This window comes from Pleurodeles waltl, chromosome 3_2 (genome assembly GCF_031143425.1).
Source record: "Pleurodeles waltl isolate 20211129_DDA chromosome 3_2, aPleWal1.hap1.20221129, whole genome shotgun sequence".
In the NCBI taxonomy this organism is placed as follows: Eukaryota; Metazoa; Chordata; class Amphibia; order Caudata; family Salamandridae; genus Pleurodeles; species Pleurodeles waltl.
This window is the reverse complement of record NC_090441.1, coordinates 189,846,209-189,872,605: the sequence shown is the minus strand read 5'-3', so window position 1 is coordinate 189,872,605 and position 26,397 is coordinate 189,846,209. Positions and strand designations below refer to the sequence as shown.

The following is a 26,397-nucleotide window of genomic DNA, read 5'->3' as shown; positions in this document are numbered from 1 at the left end:
ATGCGTAGGGTGTTGAAGCATGAAGATGAGACGGCGTTGACTTGTCTGGTCATCGAGAGGGAGGAGTCCAGGATGAAGCCTAGGTTGCGAGCGTGGTCCGTTGGCTTGGGGGTGGCTCCCAGGGCGGGGGGCCACCAGGAGTCGTCCCAGGCGGATGGTGATGATCCCAGGATGAGGACCTCCGTCTTGTCTGAGTTCAGTTTCAGGCGGCTGTTCTTCATCCATTCGGCGACGTCTTTCATCCCTTCGTGTAGGCTGGCTCTGGCGGCGTCCGGGTCGCTGGTGAGGGAGAGGATCAGCTGGGTGTCGTCGGCGTAGGTGATGATCTTGAGGTTGTGTTGACGTGCGATGGTTGCGAGGGGGCTCATATAGACGTTGAAGAGGGTGGGGCTGAGCGATGACCCTTGTGGAACTCCGCAGATGACTTCGGTGGCCGCTGACCGGAACGGTGGGAGGCGGACTCTCTGGGTTCTTCCGGCGAGGAATGAGGCGATCCACTCCAGGGCCTTCCCCTGGATGCCGGTGTTGTTCAGGCGCTGTACCAGGGTGCGGTGGCAGACAGTGTCGAACGCTGCGGAGAGGTCCAGGAGGATGAGGGCCGCAGTTTCCCCATTGTCCATTAGGGATCTGATGTCGTCTGTGGCTGCGATGAGGGCGGTCTCCGTGCTGTGGTTGGCTCGGAAGCCGGATTGCGAGTGGTCGAGGGATCCGTTGGTCTCGAGGAAGGCAGCTAGCTGTCTGTTGACGGTCTTCTCGATGACTTTGGCAGGAAACGGGAGGAGCGAGATGGGGCGGTAGTTCTTGAGGTCGGAGGGGTCTGCAGTTGGTTTCTTCAGCAGGGCACTGATCTCGGCGTGTTTCCAGCACTCCGGGAAGGTGGCGGTGTTGAAGGAGGCGTTGACGATGTCACGGAGGTGGGGTGCGATGATGTGGTCAGCCGTGTTGAAGATGTGGTGTGGGCAGGGGTCCGTAGGGGATCCGGAGTGGATGGTGTTCATTGTGCGTGTTGTGTCTTCGGTGCTGACTGGGGTCCAGGTGCGGAGGGTGGCGGTGGGGGGCATCGGTTCGGTGGTGGGGTTTGTGGTTGGTGGGCCGAAGCTGTTGTGAATGTTGGCGATCTTGTTGTGGAAGAAGGCTGCGAGGGAGTCGCAGAGGTCTTGCGAGGGAGTGATGTCATTGTTTCCGGCGTCGGGGTTGGAGAGCTCTTTGACGATGCTGAAGAGTTCCTTGCTGTTGTGGGTGTTGTTGTCCAGTCGTTCCTTGAAGGCTGTCTTCTTTGTGGCGCGGATCAGTTGGTGGTGTTTGCGGGTGGCGTGTTTGAGGGCCGTCATGTTGTCTGTGGTCTGGTTGGTGCGCCAGGTGTTCTCCAGGGAGCGGCAGTTCTTCTTGGAGGTGATGAGCTCGTCGGTGAACCAGGAGGCTTTCTTGCTGCTGCGTCTGCTGGGGGGGTTCTTCTTCAGTGGTGCGAGGGCGTCTGCGCAGTTGGTGATCCACTGTGTGAGGTTGTTGGCGGCTTCGTTGGGGTCCGTTGAGCTGGTGGGGGGGTTCTGGCTGAGGAAGGTGGTGAGCTGGTCGCCGGTGATCTTGTTCCAGCTCCTGCGGGGGGTTTGTTGAGGGTGGTGGTGGGTCGTCGTTTTACTGAAGCTGAAGTGGACGCAGCTGTGGTCAGTCCACTGGAGATTGGTGGAGTGGCTGAAGGTGACATATTTGCTGGATGAGAAGACTGGGTCAAGCGTGTGGCCGGCGTGGTGTGTAGGGGTGGTTACCAGTTGCTTGAGTCCGAGGTTGGCCAGGTTGTCCAGTAGAGCAGTGGTGTTGCGGTCCTTGTCGTCCTCCAGGTGGAAGTTGAGGTCCCCCAGGAGGATGTAGTCGGTGGAATTGATGGCGTGGGGGCTGACGAAGTCTGTGATGTCTTCGCTGAACTGTGTGCGTGGTCCCGGTGGTCTGTAGATGAGGGTGCCTCTGAGCGTGGTCTTGGGGTTGGTGTGTATCTGGAAGTGGAGGTGTTCGGCGGAGGTGAAGGTGTCATCAGAGTTGGTCGTGATGCGGATGGTGTTCTTGTGGATGATGGCGATGCCTCCTCCTGTCTGGTTGACGCGGTCCCTCCTGGTGATTTTGTAGCCTTCTGGGACGGCGATGGCGACGTCGGGTGCTGAGGAGGCGTTCATCCAGGTTTCTGTCAGGAAGGCGATGTCTGGTGCTGTCGAGTCGAGGAGGTTCCAGAGTTCGACGGCATGCCTGTGAACGGAGCGGGTGTTGAGCAGGATGCACCTCAGGTGTTTGTTGCTGGGGCTCGGTTTAGTAGGTGCAGTGTTGGGTCGTAGGCTGGTGAAGCGGCAGGTCAGGCAGGTGAAGGGTCCGTGGGTGCGTCTCGGGGTGGCTCGGTAGCAGGCGGTGTTTCGGCCGGCGTTGAGTGCGTGGAGGGTTCTGGCATCGTAGCTGTGCAGGGTGTGCTGGCGAGGGCGAGGACCAGGGGGTCTGGCGCTGGGCGCGGTCCAGGCCACATCTTCAGGGGCAGAAATGGGCTAAATTACTGTTTCACACTCCCCTGTGCAGTCTCCTCTGCCCTCCACCATCCATCAGCATCCTCCGCCCTCCCCGCTGTCCATCCTCCGTGCTTCTGAGCCCGTCCGGCCATTTCAACGGGTCAGGATTTCGCTTTCCAGAGCCCCGGACCTTTAGCCCGCCTCCCTTGGTGCCCCGGGTGGAGCGTGCCTCTGGTCCAGGGCGCCTGATAACTGCGCCGCCGTCTGTAATTTCCTCGTCATCCCGGGCTCGGCCATCTCTCCATCTCCGACCCTGGCGGGGGTTCCCGCGCCGTGCGCCGGGCTGTGTCTCCTTATCTGGCCAGACTCAGCACCGCTCACAGAACAGGAATGAACCCTCCTGCCGGGGCCGCGCAGGCCGCTCGGAATCTCTAAGCCGCATTACCTCGCTTTGGGAGGCAAGTGGCTTTATTTACCATAAATCCACATTTTTTCAGGGTCTTTTGTGGCAACTAAAGTTCCTCTGGACATGGAATGAATCAGAAGCGCTCCGATTCACATTCTGCGTAGTCCTGCAAATGGTGTACTCCCTTCGGCGGAAGCTGTGGTTCCGGAACAGGTGGACAGGCAATAATATTTTCCAGACTGAGAACTGGGAATTCTATAGAATCATTCTTTGCACAAAGCGGGGCAAAGACACCGACCCTCCAGCACTGGTGAAGTCACGCTGAGGGATGCAAGTGGGACGTCAGTCACTGTTAAGTTACTGATTTGATTTGTGCAGCGCACTATTTGCATGTTTATAAAACAGTGGCGCAGGGTCACCTTGCTGCGTCACAGTGAAAGCGCAGAAATGCGGCCTATTTAAGGCAATGCGGCATAGACCCGTCCTTTCCCCCTGCGCTGGCGCACAATGGGCTGCCTAGCACCAACGCAGGCACCCCTGCACCATGGCGCAAGGGGGCCTGCGGTGCATGCAGGAATGCAGGATTGTTTCTCTGAAGGAAGGGACACTTTCCTCCACAAAAACAATCCTTAGAGGCATAGTCCTCTTTGTATGCGTCCTGCGGAATGCAGCACACTTAGAAAGAGGAAAAAACAAGGAGAATTAAAAACACTTCTCCTGGTTACGTCTCTCCTGCGGAGGTGTATCTTCTTGGAGCATTCTCAGGTTTACCATTAATGGTAAACCTGGATGCGTCAAAAAAACATGGGAGTTTTGTCGGAATGCCCACGCAATGCCCATGGAACGGTTCCCTTGCGCAGAGTAAGGTAACGCAGCGATTTGCGCTGCATTGGTTTATTCCACATTTATAGACCCACTCAGGAACACACAAGGTGGCCTTGCATCGCTTCATAAATCTGACTTAAGATTGCGTCGAGCATGTACCACATTGCGTTGTGTAAACACGACGCAAACAGGGTCATAATTATGGCCCACTGTTTGTCAAAGGCACTGAAATGTATTAGACTCCACTGCTCTGAAGATGGCAGCAAAGATGGCCAGAGACAGCAGGTGTCACAGTGTCATAGCTCTACAATACACCCTCAAGGAAAGCAGCTTCTATTAGGACACAAGCCTGTTTGTTCAACATGGCAGAGGTATCCGTTTGCACGCTTTGTGAAGTTTATTTCAAAGCTTTGTAAGCTTTGCGGAGTTCACAAAAGTTCCCAAACTTTGTGAAGGTTACAATAATTTTCAAAAAGAAAAAGTTCAGCAAAACTAGAGGTTCTGAAAAAACAAACCCCACAATAATCCACTTTAAACTGGAAACTGTTTATCAAAAAAATATTTTCCAAACATGTTTCGATGATACATTTGCCCGAAAGCCATGTTCAAGGATTTATGTTTCTTACACCACAGTTTCCGCTTGGCTTTTTGTGTTTGTTTAGTGCGCTGTAGTGCGAACCCATCTGAGTGGTTTACATTGGATAATGTTCATAAAATAAGGATTAAGCTAGCACAGGGAAAGCAAACAGCTCTCACACTGGCTGCCAGCCTTGTGGCTTAGCCACTGCTTGTTTTGTTTTGTCGTAGTTTTGGAAAAACTTTTTTTTGTTGGGTAATCTGCCAGCCCTTCCTCAATCAAATAAAAAAAACATGGGCTACACAAAAAAAATATTTTTTTAGTCTCAAAAAGTGCACATCGACAAAGATGTGCCCAGCTCTTGAGGGAACTACTTTACTTTCGGATGTGCTCCTTGTGAAAGGGCAGAATGCCGTCACTCACAGTGAAGTTAACCAATGGCAGAAGAGGGCTGACCCACTGCCCCCTACTGTGTGCTGTGGTTGGCAGAAGGAAAACGTGAATGGCACAAAAACAGATCAATGGATTGAGAGGGCTGAATATAAACTGTCGTAAGGATATTATGTATGTAATTTTAGTAAAATCAAAATGTCTTGGGTATCACAAGACCTAAAAAGAGGCGTATAAATCAACAATTCAGTGCCATAAAAGTAGTGATCATCAATGCCAAAATTCAGTGCCCATCCCAGAATAACAAACCGAAAAAAGAAAAACATGTAACTTTTCCCCAAAAGAAGCAACAGTGAGACACAATACAGGACAGCGGGAAACAGTTCTCAAATGAGGAGGCATTATCAGATTACGCATGGTTGTCTGAAATTGAAATTTTGGCATTTCGAGTCTCAGGTTTAAATTTTGTCTACAAAGATGGACACCCCATCATGGAGACCTTTAATTTATCAGCAGACTGTTGGGAAGGGAAGATGAGTTAAGCAGCCAATCTTAAATGGGATCCTGGCTTCAAGAGGAGTCAGTAAATTTGTTCTAGACTTGGAGCACAGAAGGCTACACGCGCTAATCTGGTGATCTCCTGGAAACCAAACAAGTGTCCACCAATGCAGTAAAGTACGCAATGGCTGAACGCAAATCTCAAATCAACACAGCGCAAAGTGAACACAAAGAGTATCCTTATCTCCAAATGACAACTCAATCCTCCAAGCTTCTACTTTGTACAGAAAGATGTATGAAAAATAAAACTTTACAAAAAGTAATGTCATCTTCTCCGATAAGGGAGGCGTTTTCCTATTAGGAGCCGAGTTTGCCTTTCTGTGGGAGACGACAAATCTCATCTTCTCGCAAAATGTTATCTTGGTTTAAGAATGATTCTTTTTAGAGAGGTAACAAAGCTGGTCGGGGGATTATATTCAGCTTTGTAATTACACAGAGCGGATGATTCCAGCAATCACATCAAAAGAAGCTATTTGCGAGTTTGTAAAGCGCCATGCAGGGATGGGTGAATGTCACTGTTTGCATCCAATTTACTTTCCTAAGCGCTTGAATCAGAGAGCTTGGCTACAAACCTGTACCAGCCAGATAACAAGAAAGCCTGATGCAAAAGCCGGTATTCTGATTGTATCTTTAATATCTGTTGATTATTGATAAACCAAAAACATTGTATGTCTTGTAGATTTAAATATTAACAATATTTTTTAACAATCGCAGAAAAAACACAAAAGTCACAATTTAGTACCTTCACAATGTCTTTTCAACAATGTAAGCAGGTGTCTGTAAGAAACTGAATCTTTGATTGAGGGGTTAAATCCCTTTCCCCTTCAATCAACAATCACAATCCTTGTCAGGGTGACCCACAAAAGGCACTAAATTAACCTGTGCTTAACCTCTGCTAGCTTGGCACAAACGCAGTCAGACTTAACTTAGAGGCTATGTGTCAGGTATTTATGCAGCACACAAACAGTACCCAAGCGATAACACAACGTATCAGATATTTCACACCGGCATAAAAAATAAAGCAAAAGTTCATAAATAAATAGACACCAAAATGACAAAAATTCAATCAGTAGAACCGGAGACATGTAGTTTAAAGATTTGAGTACAAATAGCGCCAAGAGGCAGGAATCCCTATCTGTGGGTGTCTGGTTGTGCTTGACTGGAACAAAATCCAAGCTGATCGTGATGAAGTGTGGGACGAATACAAGAAACAGGTTAGTCTTACTGAGAAAGTAACCTTCGCAAAGTCTGTTGTGTCTTTCCTTTACAGTGGTGTATTTTCTCGATATTTCACTAGCAAAACTAAATTCTAAATAATTATAGCCTCACAATTGAAAAAATTTGTCTATACCGTTGTTGCTCAGAAGAGATGCTAGAATAATGATGTTGAAAGTGCAACCGAAATCAACGATATACAATATTGTACCCAAAAATACAGGTGTCTTGGGTGGTGGTTAGCAAAAAAAGATGTTAGTAATGTGGCCGTAAATAAGATTGGCCTACATTTGTGCTCAAAATCGCATCCGAAAGGAATGATACACAAAATGCAGCTGTCAGTTATGATGCTCAAGAAAAGGATGGGGCCACTGATGCCTAGATTGGAATCTGGAAAGAACAACGTTCACAGGTTCCTCTAGAAAAACAAGACTCCAAATGGTGTCTAGAAATAATTAGGTTAAATGCACCATCTCCAAAAAAGATTCTTTAAACAGCACCTGCAAAAATGATGCTCAAATGGATACCCCCCAAAATAATACTTAATATAACATCTGGAGTATGTAAGCTCAAAGAGGCATCCGGAATCAACTATGGTCAGAATGGTATCTGGAACCAACAATGCTCCAAACTAGATGTAAAAATACCTAACGGTAAAAATCAGATTTTCCTGATCGGGTTGGATTCATTGCTACATAGTGCTTAAAATTAAAAGACATCTGGAAAAACGATTGGCATCTTGACATTAGGATGTGGAAACTGGAGGCTATGAAAATGATGCTAAAATACAGCGCAAACAATAATGCTCTAAAGGGAACTCAAGAGCAACAGTGCTCTAAATAGTGCCTGGGAGCAATGATGCTCCAAATGGCGCCTGGGAGCAAAGATGCTGTAAATAGCGCTTGGGAACAACAGTGCTCTAAAAGGCACCTGGGTGCAAGGATTGTCTAAATGGCACCTGGGAGCAACGATGCTCTAAATGGCACTGGGAGCAATGATACTCTAAACGGTGCCTGGGACCAATGCTGCTCTAAATGGCGCCTGGGGTCAATGCTGCTCCAAATGGTGCCTGGGGTCAATGCTGCTCTAAATTGTGTCTGCTGCTGTAAATGGCATCTGGGAACAATGATGCTCTAAATGGCACCTGAGAGCTATGGTGCTCTAAAAGGCGCCTGGGAGCAATGATGCTCTAAACTGCACTTGGGAACAACAGTGCTCTAAAAGGCACCTGGGAGCAATGATGGTCTAAATAGCACCTGAGAACAATGGTGCTCTAAAAGGCACCTGGGAAAAATGGTGCTCTAAATTGCACTTGGGAACAACAGTGCACTAAATGCCGCCTGGGAGCAATGATGCTCTAAATGCCGCCTGGGAGCAATGAAGCTCTAAATGCCGCCTGGGAGCAATGATGCCATAAATGCTGCCTGGGAGCAATGATGCTCTAAATGGTGCCTGGGAGCAAAGATGCTCTAAATGGCGCCTGGGAGAAATAATGCTCTAAATGGCACCTGGGAGAAATGATGCTCTAAATGGTGCCTAGGAGAAATGATGCAGTAAAAGGCGCCTGGGAGCAATGATGCTCTAAAATGCATTTGGGAACAACAGTGCTCTAAATGCCGCCTGGGAGCAATGATGCTCTAAATGGTGTCTGGGAACAACAGTGCTATAAATACTTTTTAGAATATGACAATGTCCAAAGTGTAATAACCCTCAATGGCATCTTGATACAACAATGCTTAGAACTATGTGAGGTCACGACGCTCAGAATGGTTCTGGAAACACTGATTCACACTCGGCCGGCAAACCACAGAATGATAAATGATAAGTAAAACTCAGGTGCTTATGTGTCGGTTATTTAACCTCTGGCATTACTCTCAAGATCTGAGCTGAATCTCAGGCTCATCATTAGAGTATAGGGGCACCTCCTGCCATCTCTACCTATGCCACCCTTTTGCTTCTAAAGACTTTTGTCATTTCTCCCTCTTTAATTATTTAAACCCCTCTTTTTTCATAAATTAATTGAATTCCTTTCGTTAACGGGAAGCGCCCCTTTAGCGTCATTTCCTTTTTTCGATACCCCAAGTTTAATTAAAGTTTTCGACTCTACATATCCCTAATACCCAACGCCAAATTCTAACCAATATTTTTTACCTTTTTTTCGTTTTGCTTTCGCTTCTTTCCCGATTTAAATACACCTAAATGTTTAAGCACAAAAGTAATTGAATATGAATAACACATTGCCCTATAAGTGGATTCATTTTTATACCGGAAGTGGAAAGTTGACATTGTGGAATATTTCGGGATGGACGGCCGGTGAAAGCGAAAGTCTTGTGCATTGAGGTGTTTTGTGTTGTTTGTAATCGAGTGACGAGTTTTAATGAAAGACCGTGGGCCTGGTTTCTCCTGTGGTCCATCCCCTGTCTCTGCATGGCACGTGGCCCGGTCTCTGCCGCCCCGCCTGTCTCACAATCACCTTACAACATGCAGGGAGTAGCCAGTGCCTACATCACTCAAAGGGCTGCTGTGGGGGGAGGCAGCCACACCTTACTGCTGTGTTTGTAGACTGTCTTCTGTGTCACCCATTGCACTCCGGGACTAAAAGGGGCCTCAGCACCCCGGCGGACGGATACCTCAGCCAGTCTGGCTGTCTTCAGTGACTAGAGTCAGAAGACGGTAGGGAGGGGAGAGCAGCTCCAATCTCTGAGGACCAACACATGTCTAACAACGGCATGAGACCTCTCAGTCCTTCCAGCGCCAACCAGCCACAGCTGGAAGGATTGCTTCGGTCTCTGAGAGAAGGGGCGGAAACCTCCCTGGCCTTTAATGGAGCCTGTTGATCTGTGCAGTATTTGCTTCTGGCTAGTATCTGTGTGAGTTACCATCCCTTGATGTGTTTGGCGTTTGTTTCCAGCTAGTATCTGTGTGAGTTACCAACTGTTGATGTGTCTGGCGTTTGTTTCCAGTTAGTATCTGTGTGTGTTACCAACTGTTGATGTGTCTGGCGTTTGTTTCCAGTTAGTATCTGTGCGTGTTACCATCTGTTGATGTGTGTTGCGTTTGTTTCCAGTTAGTATCTGTGTGAGTTACCATCTGTTGATGTGTGTGGTGTTTGTTTCCAGCTAGTATCTGTGTGTGTTACCAACTGTTGATGTGTGTGGCGTTTGTTTCCAGTTAGTATCTGTGTGTGTTACCAACTGTTGATGTGTTTGGCGTTTGTTTCCAGTTAGTATAGGTGTGGGTTACCATCTGTTGATGTGTCTGGCGTTAGTTTCCAGTTAGTATCTGTGTGAGTTACCATCTGTTGATGTGTCTGGCGTTTGTTTCCAGTTAGTATCTGTGCGTGTTACCATCTGTTGATGTGTGTTGCGTTTGTTTCCAGTTAGTATCTGTGTGAGTTACCATCTGTTGATGTGCCTGGCGCTTGTTTCCAGTTAGTGCCAGTATGACTTACCATCTGTTGATGTGTCTGGCGTTTGTTTCCAGTTAGTATATGTGTGTGTTACCATCTGTTGATGTGTGTTGCGTTTGGTTCCAGTTAGTATCTGTGTGGGTTACCATCTGTTGATGTGTGTTGCATTTGTTTCCAGTTAGTATCTGTGTGAGTTACCATCTGTTGATGTGTGTTGCGTTTGTTTCCAGTTAGTGCCAGTGTGTGTTATTATCTTTGATATGTCTTGGGTTTGTTCCCAGTTAGTGCCAGTGAGTGTTACCATCCCTTGATGTGTCTGGCGTTTGTTTCCAGTTAGTATTTGGGTGAGTTACCATCTCTTGATGTGTCTAGCGTTTGTTTCCAGTTAGTGCCAGTGTGTGTTACCATCTCTTGAGGTGTCTGGCGCTTGTTTCCAGTTAGTATATGTGTGTGTTACCATCTCTTGATGTGTCTAGCATTTGTTTCCAGTTAGTGCCAGTGTGTGTTACCATCTCTTGAGGTGTCTGGCGCTTGTTTCCAGTTAGTACATGTGTGTGTTACCATCTCTTGATGTGTCTAGCGTTTGTTTCCAGTTAGTGCCAGTGTGTGTTACCATCTCTTGAGGTGTCTTGGGCTTGTTTCCAGTTAGTATCTGTGTGAGTTACCATCTGTTGATGTGACTGGCGTTTGTTTCCAATTAGTGCCTGTGTGTGTTACCATCTGTTGATGTGTGTTGCATTTGTTTCTAGTTAGTGCCAGTGTGTGTTACTATCTTTGATATGTCTTGTGTTTGTTTCCAGTTAGTGCCAGTGAGTGTTACCATCCCTTGATGTGTCTGGTGTTTGTTTCCAGTTAGTATATGTGTGTGTTACCATCTCTTGATGTGTCTAACGTTTGTTTCCAGTTAGTGCCAGTGTGTGTTACCATCTCTTGATGTGTCTAGTGTTTGTTTCCAGTTAGTGCCAGTGTGTGTTACCATCTCTTGAGGTGTCTGGCACTTGTTTCCAGTTAGTACATGTGTGTGTTACCATCTCTTGATGTGTCTAGCATTTGTTTCCAGTTAGTGCCAGTGTGTGTTACCATCTCTTGAGGTGTCTTGGGCTTGTTTCCAGTTAGTATCTGTGTGTGTTACCATCTCTTGATGTGTCTGGCATTTTTTTCCAGTTAGTATCTGTGTGAGTTACCATCTGTTGATGTGACTGGCGTTTGTTTCCAATTAGTGCCTGTGTGTGTTACCATCTATTGATGTGTGTGGAGTTTCTTTCTGGTAAGTATCTGTGTGTGTTACCATCTGTGGTTATTTGTGTATTTTTTCTGGTTAGTACTTGTGTCTGTTACCATCTGTTAATGTGTATGGCATTTCTTTCTGGTTAGTATATGTGTGTTACCATTTGTTCATGTGTGTGGTATTTCTTTCCGGGTTAGTACCTGTGCGTGTTACCATCTCTTGATGTGTCTGGCGTTAGTTTCCAGTTCGTATATGTGTGAGTTACCATATGTTGATGTGTCTGGCGTTAGTTTCCAGTTAGTATCTGTGTGAGTTACCATCTGTTGATATGTCTGATGTTTGTTTCCAGTTAATATCTGTGTGAGTTACCATCTGTTGATGTGTTTGGCGTTTGTTTCCAGTTAGTATATGTGTGTGTTACCATCTCTTGATGTGTCTAGCATTTGTTTCCAGTTAGTGCCAGTGTGTGTTACCATCTCTTGAGGTGTCTGGCGCTTGTTTCCAGTTAGTACATGTGTGTGTTACCATCTCTTGATGTGTCTAGCGTTTGTTTCCAGTTAGTGCCAGTGTGTGTTACCATTTCTTGAGGTGTCTTGGGCTTGTTTCCAGTTAGTATCTGTGTGAGTTACCATCTGTTGATGTGACTGGCGTTTGTTTCCAATTAGTGCCTGTGTGTGTTACCATCTGTTGATGTGTGTTGCATTTGTTTCTAGTTAGTGCCAGTGTGTGTTACTATCTTTGATATGTCTTGTGTTTGTTTCCAGTTAGTGCCAGTGAGTGTTACCATCCCTTGATGTGTCTGGTGTTTGTTTCCAGTTAGTATATGTGTGTGTTACCATCTCTTGATGTGTCTAACGTTTGTTTCCAGTTAGTGCCAGTGTGTGTTACCATCTCTTGATGTGTCTAGTGTTTGTTTCCAGTTAGTGCCAGTGTGTGTTACCATCTCTTGAGGTGTCTGGCGCTTGTTTCCAGTTAGTACATGTGTGTGTTACCATCTCTTGATGTGTCTAGCATTTGTTTCCAGTTAGTGCCAGTGTGTGTTACCATCTCTTGAGGTGTCTTGGGCTTGTTTCCAGTTAGTATCTGTGTGTGTTACCATCTCTTGATGTGTCTGGCATTTTTTTCCAGTTAGTATCTGTGTGAGTTATCATCTGTTGATGTGACTGGCGTTTGTTTCCAATTAGTGCCTGTGTGTGTTACCATCTATTGATGTGTGTGGAGTTTCTTTCTGGTAAGTATCTGTGTGTTTTACCATCGGTGGTTATTTGTGTATTTTTTCTGGTTAGTACTTGTGTCTGTTACCATCTGTTAATGTGTATGGCATTTCTTTCTGGTTAGTATATGTGTGTTACCATTTGTTCATGTGTGTGGTATTTCTTTCCGGGTTAGTACCTGTGCGTGTTACCATCTCTTGATGTGTCTGGCGTTAGTTTCCAGTTCGTATATGTGTGAGTTACCATATGTTGATGTGTCTGGCGTTAGTTTCCAGTTAGTATCTGTGTGAGTTACCATCTGTTGATATGTCTGACGTTTGTTTCCAGTTAATATCTGTGTGAGTTACCATCTGTTGATGTGTTTGGCGTTTGTTTCCAGTTAGTATATGTGTGAGTTACCATCTCTAGATGTGTCTGGCATTTGTTTCCAGTTAGTACCTGTGTGTGTTACGGTCTGTTGATGTATGTGGAGTTTGTTTCCGGTTAGTACCTGTGTGTGTTACCTTCTGTTGATACCTGTTAGGTTTCTTTGCAGTTAATGGTGGCATTTCTTTCCGGTTACTACCTGTGTGTATTACCGTCTGCGGATGTGTGTGGAGTTTGTCTCCGGTTAGTACATGTGTGTTTATCCTCTGTTGATGTGTGTGGAGTTTGTTTCCGATTAGTACCTAAATGTGTTACCATCTGATAACACATGTGGCAGTTACTTCCGGTTCGTATATGTGTCTGCTACCCTCTGTTGATGCCCTGGCGTTAATTTCCGGTTTCCCTATCTCAGTGGACTCGCATCTCATTCAAGGATCTCTATCGCATGACCAAGGTAAATACAAATTGAATCTGAAACCACCAAGTACATAGTTTTTTTACTGTGGGGGACACGGCGAGGGTATCTGCAAGAATACTGTTGAGAATAAACGTCAGGAATACCGGCAAGATTCGTTGGTAAGTTTATTAATCAAAATACACAACCCGGCATTGCTCCCGCTCCGACCACTCCAACCGCCAGTAATCGAATTCCTCTCCCCCTCGCTGCTCGTGACTAATGATGCATAGAACCCTTACATGGAACCCTCATGCATCATAACACATCTTCTCCCGTTCACTAACAAATTGCAAAAAACAATAATATACAACAAAACAATATGTATAAAAAAAAATAATAAATATCTAAACAGAGGTTAAAATATGTGAACAATGAAACGCCACCACAAAACTGTACTTAAAAACATGTCATAGTAAGCAAATTTGTACAGTAGATTGAGAATTTTCTATATATTTCATTTCAGTAAAATTACCTAATCACAAAGTTCACCTAATGAAATCTTTCAAGTAAGATGGTGGTTTCCTAATCCTCTTCTGGGTAGCGACATCTCCACACTCTCAACAGAACCATCACCACGTTCATTTGCAACATCTTCAACAAAATCACTCAACGGCATGCGTTCAATGTCACTTGAAACTTCATCATCATTTATAAACATCGCCCATGAACAACCTTCATCCAATTTTCTATCAGTTGTTCCTCCTTTTTGGTATATGGCAACATTTCTGAAGTTCCACCTGTCACCATTTTCCAAAATCACATAATGAGTACCAACTTGTCAAACCGGAAGGGACCCTTGAACTTATTTAATCCTCCTTGAATTCTGCCCAACTTCACTTTGACCCAGGCCCCCACTTCCACTCGCAAACTGGTAAGTTCTTCATTTCCTTTCCTTGAAGATCCAAGAGGATTTCCAACAACTGTCTCTTCACACAAGAGTTTTTTTAACCAATGCAGCGATAGCTTGCGGCCAGGTAACCGCCCCCTCATGTCCACAAAAGGAAGCTTCTGGGTAACACTGTGTGGCGTGGTACGGAAAGCCTAGACCATGTTTGAAAGGTATCCCTGACATCACACCGGTTTGTCAAAGCCAATTGCAAAGTTCCTTTTAGTAATCTGACTGTTCTCTCAGCCACACCATTCCCTCTAGGATTGTACAAGGATGTGCAAGAATGCCTAACTCCCCAGACTCTAAAAAATTCTGTCATGTCATGTGAGGTGAGTTGTGTACCATTGTCTATGAGAACCACTGGAGCCCCCTCCTCCTCAAAGATTTTTTTTAAAACATTGATGGTAGTCCTTGTAGTGACATCTCTTAAGAATTCCACCACCAACCACCTCAAATAAATACCCACTATCACCATTGCAAATTTCATGTCTGGAGATAACTCTCTCAGTGGTCCAATAAAGTCTAAGCATACAGTATGCCAAGATTTTCCAGGGTCCACCAAATGTCCACCTTCACACTTCTCAAGAACCAACCTCTTCTCACTCTCCTTGCATAAGTAACAACTCTGCACCCACTCCTTGATTTCATTGTCCATGCCTGGCCACCAAAAGTTGGTCCTCACCCTCCTAATGGTCAGTCCTTGACCAAGATGACCCTCATGCGCTAGTTGAAAGATACGGAAACGCAACCCCGCAGGAGGAACAAAACAATCTCCTCTCATAATCACACCACCATCACAAAGAGATAAATCCTCTAGAACTTTCAAATATGGCCTCACAGGTGGAGCTAAAACACTCTCCCTCACTCCACCACTTTTAATCATTTTGATTACATCATTCATTACCAAATCCTCTTTCATCTTCTCCTCCCACTGCTCTGCTGAAAATAAACCAGTACCACTGTCCACTACATCATGAACAGTAGCAACAGCTCCCTCCTCATTGGTATCTCTCACACTACCATCATCCACATCCTCCCAGTTCAGTGATAATCAAGATAAGCAATCTGCTTGGATATTCCTCCCCCTTGCAAAAACTCAATGGTGTAAATGTATTCTTGAAGCCTAGCTGCAAGCCTGGTCAGTCTGGCCGAACCCTTCCCTGCACCACCCGGAGCTAAAATCCTGACCAAAGGTTTATGGCCTGTTCGCAAAACAAATGGCAAACCCCACAAATACACGCGGAAATATTCAGCACCCCAGGCCGCTGCCAAAGCTTCCTGTTGTATGACCAAATCATTTTTTTCGGCCTTCGTCAAAGTACGAGAAGCGAACGCCACAGTCTTCTCTTCACCTCCATGAAATTTGGGAAAGCACCACACCCAGACCAAAAGCACTGGCATCAACAGTAAATGCAGTTCTAAGACCTCGATCAAACACTGATAATATACCTGCTTGACATATCTCCTTCTTAATTTTATCAAAACAAAGATGTTGCTCCTCCTGCCACTCAAACTTATTCCCTTTCCACAACAATTTCTTTAAGTCTTCAGTCTTCTCAGCAAACCTTTCAACAAATTTAGCATAGTATTCCACTAACCCCAGAAATGACCTTAATTGATCCCTATCCTTTGGAACAGACGCTCCACTTATGGCATCCAACAAGGAGTGCTTAGGTCTGATTGAACCCATAGCCACACTATAGCCCAAATACTCCACCTCCTCAACCAAAAAGGTGCATTTCTCTTGATTGAGTGTTAGACCATGTTCTCCCAGCTTTCTTAATACTAGGCGCAAGGTGGCATTATGCTCTTCTTTCGATTCACCCATCACCAAAATATTATCCTAAAAATAAATCACATCCTTTACCCCCTCCAGAACCTTTGCCATAACACGTTGAAAAACACTGGCAGCGGATGCCAACCCAAACGGAAAGCGGGTGAATTGAAATGTCCCTTCTGGAGTAATGAATGTAGTAAGTGTTGTGGAATTTTAATGTAACCTTATTTGATGATATGCGCTCCTTAGATCCAATTTGAAAAAATATTTCTTACCCTTTACCAACGTAAGCAACTCACTAATATTGGGAAGCGGAAATACATCTACTACAATATTCTGGTTGACAGAGCGGAAGTCAACACAAAACCTCAGACGACCATCAGCCTTCTTAGTGATAACCACAGGCGATACCCACTCTGATGCCTCAACAGGCTCAATGATTCCATCTTCCAACATCTCTGCCAAAAGTTTTTTTAAACCCTCACGAACTGATGGTGGCACGCACCTCAGTTTATGTTGTACTGGAGCAGTATTCAACTTCATTTTAACTTTATGAACGTACCCTTTCAGGCATCCCAATTTCTTGCCAAACACATTTTTTGCTTCAGTTATGACTTTTTCCAGGGTGAGTTCGTCTACCACCAATACCGGATTAGGGGCTCTGGGATTTAATCTAATATTCAGGTCAAACCGGTGCATCCAACCCAGAATTGCGGGTCCCTCGACCAACACGTACACTTTACCCTTGGTACACCTTGAGCCAAACTGTTTATCACCTTCCATGTAGCCCAAAATGTCTATGGATTCACCTTGATACCACCCCCCCGGGTTTATATCTTTGGACATAAGTTCAACATCCTGCCACAACATCTTGAAAACATGTTTAGGTATGATAGTGTACATGGACCCAGAGTCCATCATCAGTTCAAATTTTTTTTTACACACATTAAAAATTGCTGTTGGCCTTGACAACCTCTCTTTCTTCTCAGGAAAGATCTAATTCTTAGTTTCGTGATTTCCACCGACCACTAGAACTCTGTCAGTATTTAAATCTGTCAACGAGCTCTCAACCACACCCACGCTTGCACTCACACTTCTATTAGATTTGCATACTCTCGCATAATGGCCCTTTCTTCCAAACCTCCTGCAAATTTTGTTCATAGCAAAACATTTCTGAGTCAGAATCATGAAAACTGCTACCACAATGGGTACAATCTCCTTTGCTCCTTGCACCAGAAATACTCTGCTCCCCTTTGCTTTTATTCAGGTTATAGTCCTTCTTCTCTTTTTTCTTAATTGCACAGACCATACTCTTGTTGCAGTCCAGTTGATACGGACCAACCACAGAAACACCAGTCACCCTATCTTTTCTGTTAAGTTCCTTCATGCATCTCTGCGACTCTTCAATGATCTTTGCCATTCCAATGGCTTCTGCAAGTGAGGGGTCTTTAGCTGCCCAAAGCCTTTCTTGTATTGTCTTTCCCTTGCACTGTACAATCAGCTGATCACGGATCGGTTCATCTGTCATGTTGCCAAAACGGCATTTAATAGAGAGCTCTCTTAATCTGGCCACAAATTAATCAATGGATTCATGGTCCCCTTGAAGCTGTGTATAAAATTTGTACCTGGCCATAACCAAGTTAACCTCCTTTGCAAATCGATTTTCCAACCTTTTCACAGCCTCTTTATAAACGTCATGCATAGGCTGACCATTAGGGCCCAAGGCTACCGGCAAGTATTTAAAAATGCACTGCCCCTCATTACCAAGAGCACTCAACAAAATCGCCTTCTTCCTAGCTGACGAAAAGTTTTGACCATCCAGTGATATAATGTAATTTTCTAAGATTTTAATCCACTCTTCCAACAAATGTCAGGCGGTCCTGCTTGTTGCAGGAAAAAAGGTGGAGTAATGATATTGCCAACAGAAGGCATGACTAGATAATTATACCAGAAGCTCAACTATTTCAACAACAAATATACCAGAGCAGGTGGTGATTTTTCTGGAGCCCCCTTCACTTTTTATAGACTATGTAAGCATAAATTGGAGTAAAGTTCTATAATTCTCTTTTCCATTTTTTTAAAAAACTTGTGTGATGGCTGCCGTAGGATGCTCCCAAAAAGAAATAAAAAACACTAGGACAAGAGAAGAGTGTGCTGCACTTCCTCAGTGTGAGCCACACTGATTAACTAGAACACAGGCAGCACACTAATCCGTACTTCCTAGACATCTGGTACAGTCTAGTGTTTTGTCAGTTTTTTTTTTTTTTTTTAGTAAACGGACTCCACCCCCTAAGAGCTCTGATGTAACCAAGACTTCCTGCTGTGCAGATTAGTATTCAATCGGCTGAACAGCATGTCGAGGACGGCAGTTGCCGCGCTGTTGCTAGGCACCACTCCCTTGAAGTAAACAACATACGCGGAAGCCACACTGCACGATGTCCAAAGCCGCAGTCACCACTCAGCTCTCACTGCCGGGAAATAGCTGACAGTTACCGCCAGGCACCAGGCACCAGGAAGAGTAGACGCGGAGGCCGCACTGCAACGCGTCCTTCACAGCAGTCTCCACTCGGCTCTCAGCGATCCAGTCGTCCTGAGCGATAAAACTGCGAAGCGTGTCAAGAAGCATCCAGCTAACCCAGGTTGTGTATAAAACAACTTGTCGCCAAAAATGTTGAGAATAAACGTCAGGAATACCGGAAGATTCGTTGGTAAGTTTATTTATCAAAATACACAACCCGGCAAGAACCACAGCAGCAACAACATAATGCTAACAACAGCAACAACCACACCAACAACAACATAATGCTAACAACAGCAACAACATAATGCTAACAACAACAACAACCACGTCAGCAACAACATAATGCTAACAGCAGCAACAACCACAGCAACAACAACATAATGCTAACAGAAGCAAAAACCACAGCAACAACAACATAATGCTAACAACAGCAACAACATAATGCTAACAGCAGCAACAAATACAGCAACAACACAATAATTCAAGCAGCAACAACAACATAATGCTAACAGCAGCAACAACCACAGCAACAACAACATAATGCTAACAACAGCAACAACATAATGCTATCAACAGCAACAACATAATGCTAACAGCAGCAACAACCACAGCAACAACAGCATAATGCTAACAACAGCAACAGCATAATGCTAACAGCAGCAACGACCACAGCAACAACAACATAATGCTAACAACAGCAACAACCACAGCAACAACATCATAATGCTAACAACAGCAACAGCATGACCTTACCAACAACAACATAATTCTGACAACAACAAGAACATAATTCTAACAGCAACAACCACTGCAGCAAAAACATAATGCTAACAACAGCAACAACCACAGCAATGACAACATAATTCAAACAGCAACAACAGCATAATGCTAACAACAGCAACAACCACAGCAACAACAACATAATTCAAACAGCCACAACATAATGCTAACAACAGCAACAACCATAGAAACAACAGCACAATGCTAACCACAGCAACAACATGACCCTACCAAAAACAGCATAATTCTGACAACAACAAGAACATAATTCTAACAGATGCAACCACAGCAGCAACAACATAATGCTAACAACAGCAACAACCACAGCAACAACAACATAATGCTAACAACAGCAACAACCACAGCAGCAACAACATAATGCTAACAACAGCAACAACAACATAATGCTAACAACAGCAACAACATAATGCTAACAACAACAAGCACGTCAGCAACAACATAATACTAACAGCAGCAACAACCACAGCAACAACAACATAATACAAGCAGCAACAACAACACAATGCTAACAGCAGCAACAACCACAGCAACAACAACATAATGCTAACAACAGCAACAACATAATGCTATCAATAGCCACAGCAACAACATAATTCAAACAGCAACAACAACAGCAGCAACAACATACTGCTAGCAACAACCACAGCAACAACAGCATAATGCTAACAACAGCAACAGCATTATGCTAACAACGGCAACGACCACAGCAACAGCAACATAATGCTAACAACAGGAACAACCACAGCAACAACAACATAATGCTAACAACAGCAACAGCATGACCTTACCAACAACAACATAATTCTGACAACAAGAACATAATTGTAACAGCAACAACCACGGCAGCAAAAACATAATGCTAACAACAGCAGCAACCACAGCAATGACAAGATAATTCAAACAGCAACAACAGCATAATGCTAACATCAGCAACAACAAGATAATTCAAACAACAACAGCAACAACAACATACCGCTAACAACAGCAATAAACACAGCAATAACAACATAATTCAGACAACAGCAACAACATAATGCTAACAACAGCAACAACATAATTCAAACAGCAACAACAACATAATGCTAACAACAGCAACAACCACAGAAACAACAGCATAATTCAAGCATCAACAACAGCATAATGCTAACAACAGCAACAACATAACGCTAATAGCAACAACCACAGCAACAACATGACCCTACCAACAACAACCTAATATTGGCAACAACAAGAACATAATTCTAACACCAACAACCACAGCAACAACATCACAATCCAAACAGCCACAACAACATAATCACAACAGCAACATAATTCTAACAACATCATCCACAGCAACAACAACATAATCCTAATTACAACAACATAACTCAACAAACAACAGCAACAACAACACAATCCTAACAATAGCAACAACGACAGGAACAACAACACAATCCTCACAACAACATAATCCTAACAACAGCAACATAATTCTAACAATATCATCATCCACAGCAACAACAACATAATTCTGACAACAACATAACTCAAACAACAACAGCAACAACAACACAATTCTAACAAGAACATATCCTAACAACACCAACAACCACAGACAAGCAACATAATCCTGACGACAACACAATTCAAACAGCTACAATAATATACTCTTAACTACAACAACAACCACAGCGAGAACACCACATTAACCACAACAGCATATTTCAAACAACAGCTACAATAACAATTATAACAACAACCAAAAAACTTCAACAACAACACAGTTCTAACAACAACACCTGTAACAACAATATAGTCCTAACATTAATAATCACAATGGTAATATGTGTATATTTAAACTTAAACACTACTATAAATGCACTATTGAAAATAATACAGACACTGAGGTGCAGAAGAGCCCTCATTCAGGGTGGTCAGACCTCTGGCTGATGCATAGCTCCTTTCCTATACTCTTAAGATTGGTTCCACATACAGCCACTGTGCTCCAAGACCTGACCCCTGTTGACAGAAATGATCAACAAGCTGTTCAACCTCTCAGTTATCTCTGGTAGAGTATCAGCCTCAAGGATACAAGGTGTGGTTTCTCTTTTGCTAACAATAAATCCAATCTGTCTAGATTTAATGTCAGATGTTACAGCCCATAACACTTCTACCAGCCCGTGGTAAGCTGTCCGGGGCCCTGGAGGAAGTGAAACTGTTGGATGACTGGCAGACTGACCGAGAGAAACACACAGTTGGCTTTAGTCGCTACGACTGTCGATATTAGAGCCACACTAGATGAAGATGCTGTAGTTGGATCACTCTTCTGCCTTTGATACCGTAAATCAGTGGTTCTCAATCTTTTGACTTCTGTGGACCCCAACTTTATCATTTATGGAAACTGGGGACCCCCACTGAGTCATTACTGGAATTTGGGGACCGCTCACTGAGTCACTGCTGGAAGCTGGGGACCCCGGCCTAAACATTGTTGATTATTTGAAACGCAAAACAATACACAGAAAATACAGAAACAAGCATACATCAAACACATACATACATTTTATTTAATTTGCGAACAAATATAAAGAAAAAAAACAATAATAATTTTAATTAGAAGTTTGGAGCTTTTCTAAATTCAATTTAAGCCACGCATCGTCCATACTGTATTCCATTTGATGCACCTGCAGTGCTCCCACAAATCTATCTGAGGTTTTACAGTACATTTTAACATTTTCTATTGTACATTTAGCTACTTTATTTATAAACACTTTATTATTTTGTTCATATTATTTAATTTTCTAAGCAGTCATGGACCCCTTGTGGTGGCTTTCAGAAGTCCCAGGGGTTACCAAACCACAGGATGGAAACCACTGCTGTAGATCACAATGTGCGGTTGAGAAGGCTTGCAGACCCTGTGTTCAAAGGTAATGTCTGGAACTGGTTTAGTTCCTTCTTGATAATTTGCTCTCAATTGTTAGGTGTCCTGATTGATCGTAGTGTGCTGCTTGTCTACTCCTTGTCCCGGATGCTCACCCTTGGCTGTGCCTTAATTGTATGTCTAGGTTCCAGCCTTTTTAGTATGCGGTTGGCACACACGTCTTGGCCGAGCTAAACCAAAAGGCACTGAACTCTGCAGCCAACTTGCATGACTGTCTGGGCGCAGTCCAACAATGGATGGGCCACAACTTCCAACAAGTAAGTGCTCATACTTCTAGACAGACAGATACTTCACTGGAAGAACTTCATATGGCCTTCATCCATAAAAAAAACACTGATCTACGTGGCAAAGGGCAAATCTTGGGTCACCTTCTTGATGAGAATCTGCCTTTTGTCCATCACATTTCATCTGTTGGTAACACCTGCTTTGGATTACTGAAGACCCTTAGGGAAGCTTTACCATTCATTGTAAGAGATGTCAGTGTGATGATAGTATCATCTTACTTTCTAACAAGGTTGGACTATTGTCATTCCCTGTATTTGGGCTTGCCTCAACAAGGTTCCAGCAGACCCAGAATTATGTGGTGAAACTGGTCTGTAAACTAAAGAAATGTGAGCAGGTACAGCTGCAATGAGAAGTCTGCACAGAGTGATTGTTTACCAAAGGATCAGATATGGGACCCACAACCTGGCTCATAAAATCCACATTGAATCCCACCTGGCCTGGCAGCCACCCACAAGTGTCCACAAAGATCTATGAGATCCTCTGGACAATCACCTCTTTGGGGTCGCAGAATAAATAAAAGTCACCGTGGGGGACAGATATTCCACTTTCTAACCCCCAAGCTTTGGATCAATCTCTTGAAACAATCAATCAGTCAAATAGGATTTATAAAACGCGACTAATCAACCGCAAGGATATTTAGGTACTTGCAGGTCTCAGAGGCTCAGTCGAAAAGCCAGGTCTTGGGCCGTACGGAATTCTGGAAGGGAGGTGATGGTTCAGAGAGGCGCGGGACGGCTGTTCCCAGTGGTTGCTGCTATGCGGGAGAAGGAGCGTCCTCCGCTTCTGCTTAGGTTAATGCAAGGAGTGTGTGCAAGTAACAGGGAGGCAGAGGGCACGCTTCTCAACAATTGGTGGACATTCAAGCGGTGGTCAATGTAGGCGGGTCCTGGGTTGTGTAAAGCTTTGTGTGCATGGGTGAGCGGCTTGAATTGGCATCTCTTCCGCACCGGGAGTGAGTGGAGTTGCCTGAGGTGTGGTGTGGTGTGATGTGGGATCGTTGGCGCAGGTCGAGGATGAGTCTGGCTGTGGTGTTTTGTATGGTTTGAACTCTTTGTAGGAGGTGTGCCGCTATTCCTACGTACAGGGCGTTGCCATAGTCTAGTCTGCTGGTGATGAGGGCCTGTGTCACAGTGCGTCTCGTGTGCATGGGTAGTCACTTGAAGATACTACGTAGCATGTGCAGAGTGAAGAATCAGACAGACCAGGCAGCGTTGTCTAATTCTCCTTAAAATAAATAAATAAAACATCCAGCCTTTAGGAAAGCGATCAAACCTTTGCTGCTGAAGTGCCACGAGATGCTGGTCTTCTGGTTATCTCTGGCTTCCCTTTTTTTCAGTGTTTTTTAGTGCCGAGAAGCCCGGGTAGCGAATGCCGCAGTTTACAAATATGAATCTGTTGTATCTGTGTACAGAAGGAGCCTGTTAGACAGGATTTGGAAGCAACAACCTAATCCAATGCCTTTGCTTAAAAGATTCCACTAGTTAGTCGGCTGTGGGGGGTGTGACGCTGTCCTTTGAGAGATTGAAAGCTAAACCCAGAACATGCATTGGAATTTATCATAATCCAGCTTCCACTTAGATTTTAGTGCACACTCCTGGTGATTGCGTCGTTCACAGATCTGCAAGCTCCCGGGCCCACTGTTGCTAAAGTTTCTCCTTCCCCTCACTTTCACTAACAGATACGATTTTGATAATAATTTGATATAATAATTCATTGTCAGGTAGGTGTAAAGTGCACCTACAATCCCCAGAGAGCACAGAAGTCGTGATAGGGGGATTCTGCAAGGAAAACCAACACCAGCAATGCAACAACAGTGGATTTCTGGACCTGAGTACCTGTAAGACAAGGGGACCAAGTCCAAGAGTCGCGACAGTGTCGAGAGTGGGCAGGAGCCCAGGAAATGCCAGCTGAGGGTGCAAGGAAGCTGCCACCAGATGGAAGAAGCTTGGTGTTTTGCAAGAACGAAGAGGACTACGAACTTCCCCTTTGGAGAATGGATGTCCCACATCGTGAAGAAGCTTGCAGAGGTGTTCCCACGCAGAAAGACCGCAAATAAGCCTTGCTAGCTGCAAGGGTCGCGGTTAGGGTTTTTGGATGCTGCTGTGGCCCAGGAGGGACCAGGATGTCGCCACTTGGATGAGGAGACCGAGGTGGCACCCAGCAAGTCAGTGAGCCCTCACAGAAGCAGGCAGCACCCGCAGAAGTACCTGAACAGGCACTTGGAAGATGAGTGAACCGGAGTCCACGCAAAGTCACAAAAGGGAGTCCCGCGACGCCGGAGGACCACTCAGAAGGTTGTACACTGCAGATTAGAGTGTCGGGGACCCAGGCTCGGTTGTGCACAAAGGAAATCCTGGAAGAGTGCACAGGAGCCAGAGCAGCTGCAAATCACACGGTACCCAGCAATGCAGTCTAGCATGGGGAGGCAAGGACTTCCTCCACCAAACTTGGACTGAAGAGTCACTGGACTGTGGGAGTCACTTGGACAGAGTTGCTGAGTTACAGGGACCACGCTCGTCGTGCTGAGAGGGGACCCAGAGGACCGGTGATGCCGTCTTTTGTTGGCTGCGGTTGCAGGGGGAAGATTCCGTCGACCCACGGGAGATTTCTTCAGAGCTCCTTGTGCAGAAAGGAGGCAGGCTACCCCCAGAGCATGCACCACCTGGAAACAGTCGAGAAAGCCAGCAGGATGAGCGATACAAGGATGCTAGTAGTCGTCTTTGCTACTTTGTTGCGGTTTTGCAGGCGTCCTGAGCAGTCAGTGGTCGATCCTTTGGCAGAAGGTGAAGAGGGAGATGCAGAGGAACTCTGGTGAGCTCTTGCATTCGGTATCTGAAGAATTCCCCAAAGCAGAGACCCTAAATAGCCAGAAAATGAGGTTTGGCTACCTAGGAAGGAGGATTGGCTACTAAGAGAGGTAAGAGCCTATCAGAAGTCTCTGACATCTCCTGCTGGCACTGGCCACTCAGAGCAGTCCAGTGTGCCAGCAACACCTCTGTTTCCAAGATGGCAGAGGTCTGGGGCACACTGGAGGAGCTCTGGGCACCTCCCCTGGGAGGTGCAGGTCAGGGGAGTGGTCACTCCCCTTTCCTTTGTCCAGTTTCGCGCCAGAGCAGGGCTGGGGGATCCCTAAACCGGTGTAGACTGGCTTATGCAGAGATGGGCAGCATCTGTGCCCATCAAAGTATTTCCAGAGGCTGGGGGAGGCTACTCCTCCCCAGCCATCACACCTATTTCCAAAGGGAGAGGGTGTCACACCCTCTCTCAGAGGAAATCCTTTGTTCTGTCTTCCTAGGCCAGGGCTGCCTGGACCCCAGGAGGGCAGAAACCTGTCTGAGGGGTTGGCAGCAGCAGCTGCAGTGGAGACCCCGGAAAGGCAGTTTGGCAGTACCCGGGTTCTGTGCTAGAGACCCGGGGGAACATGGAATTGTCTCCCCAATGCCAGAATGGCATTGACAATTCCATGATCTTAGACATGTTACATGGCCATGTTCGGAGTTACCATTGTGACGCTATACATAGGTAGTGACCTATGTATAGTGCACGCGTGTAATGGTGTCCCCGCACTCACAAAGTCCGGGGAATTTGCCCTGAACAATGTGGGGGCACCTTGGCTAGTGCCAGGGTGCCCACACACTAAGTAACTTTGCACCCAACCTTCACCAGGTGAAGGTTAGACATATAGGTGACTTATATGTTACTTAAGTGCAGTGGTAAATGGCTGTGAAATAACGTGGACGTTATTTCACTCAGGCTGCACTGGCAGGCCTGTGTAAGAATTGTCAGATCTCCCTACGGGTGGCAAAAGAAATGCTGCAGCCCATAGGGATCTCCTGGAACCCCAATACCCTGGGTACCTCAGTACCATATACTAGGGAATTATAAGTGTGTTCCAGTATGCCAATGTGAATTGGTGAAATTGGTCACTAGCCTGTTAGTGACAAGTTGGAAGGCAGAGAGAGCATAACCACTGAGATTCTGGTTAGCACAGCCTCAGTGAGACAGTTAGTCATCACACAGGGAACACATACAGGGCACATACTTATGAGCACTGGGGCCCTGCCTGGCAGGGT

The 26,397-nt window shown here is 45.3% G+C and overlaps 1 protein-coding gene across 1 annotated transcript in view; it reads left to right on the top strand.

Annotated features, from left to right (window-relative positions):
- Positions 1 to 26,397, top strand: part of ASIC4 (acid sensing ion channel subunit family member 4) — a 942,253-nt gene that overhangs the window by 622,691 nt on the left and 293,165 nt on the right. The gene's annotated exons all lie outside the window — the stretch shown is intronic.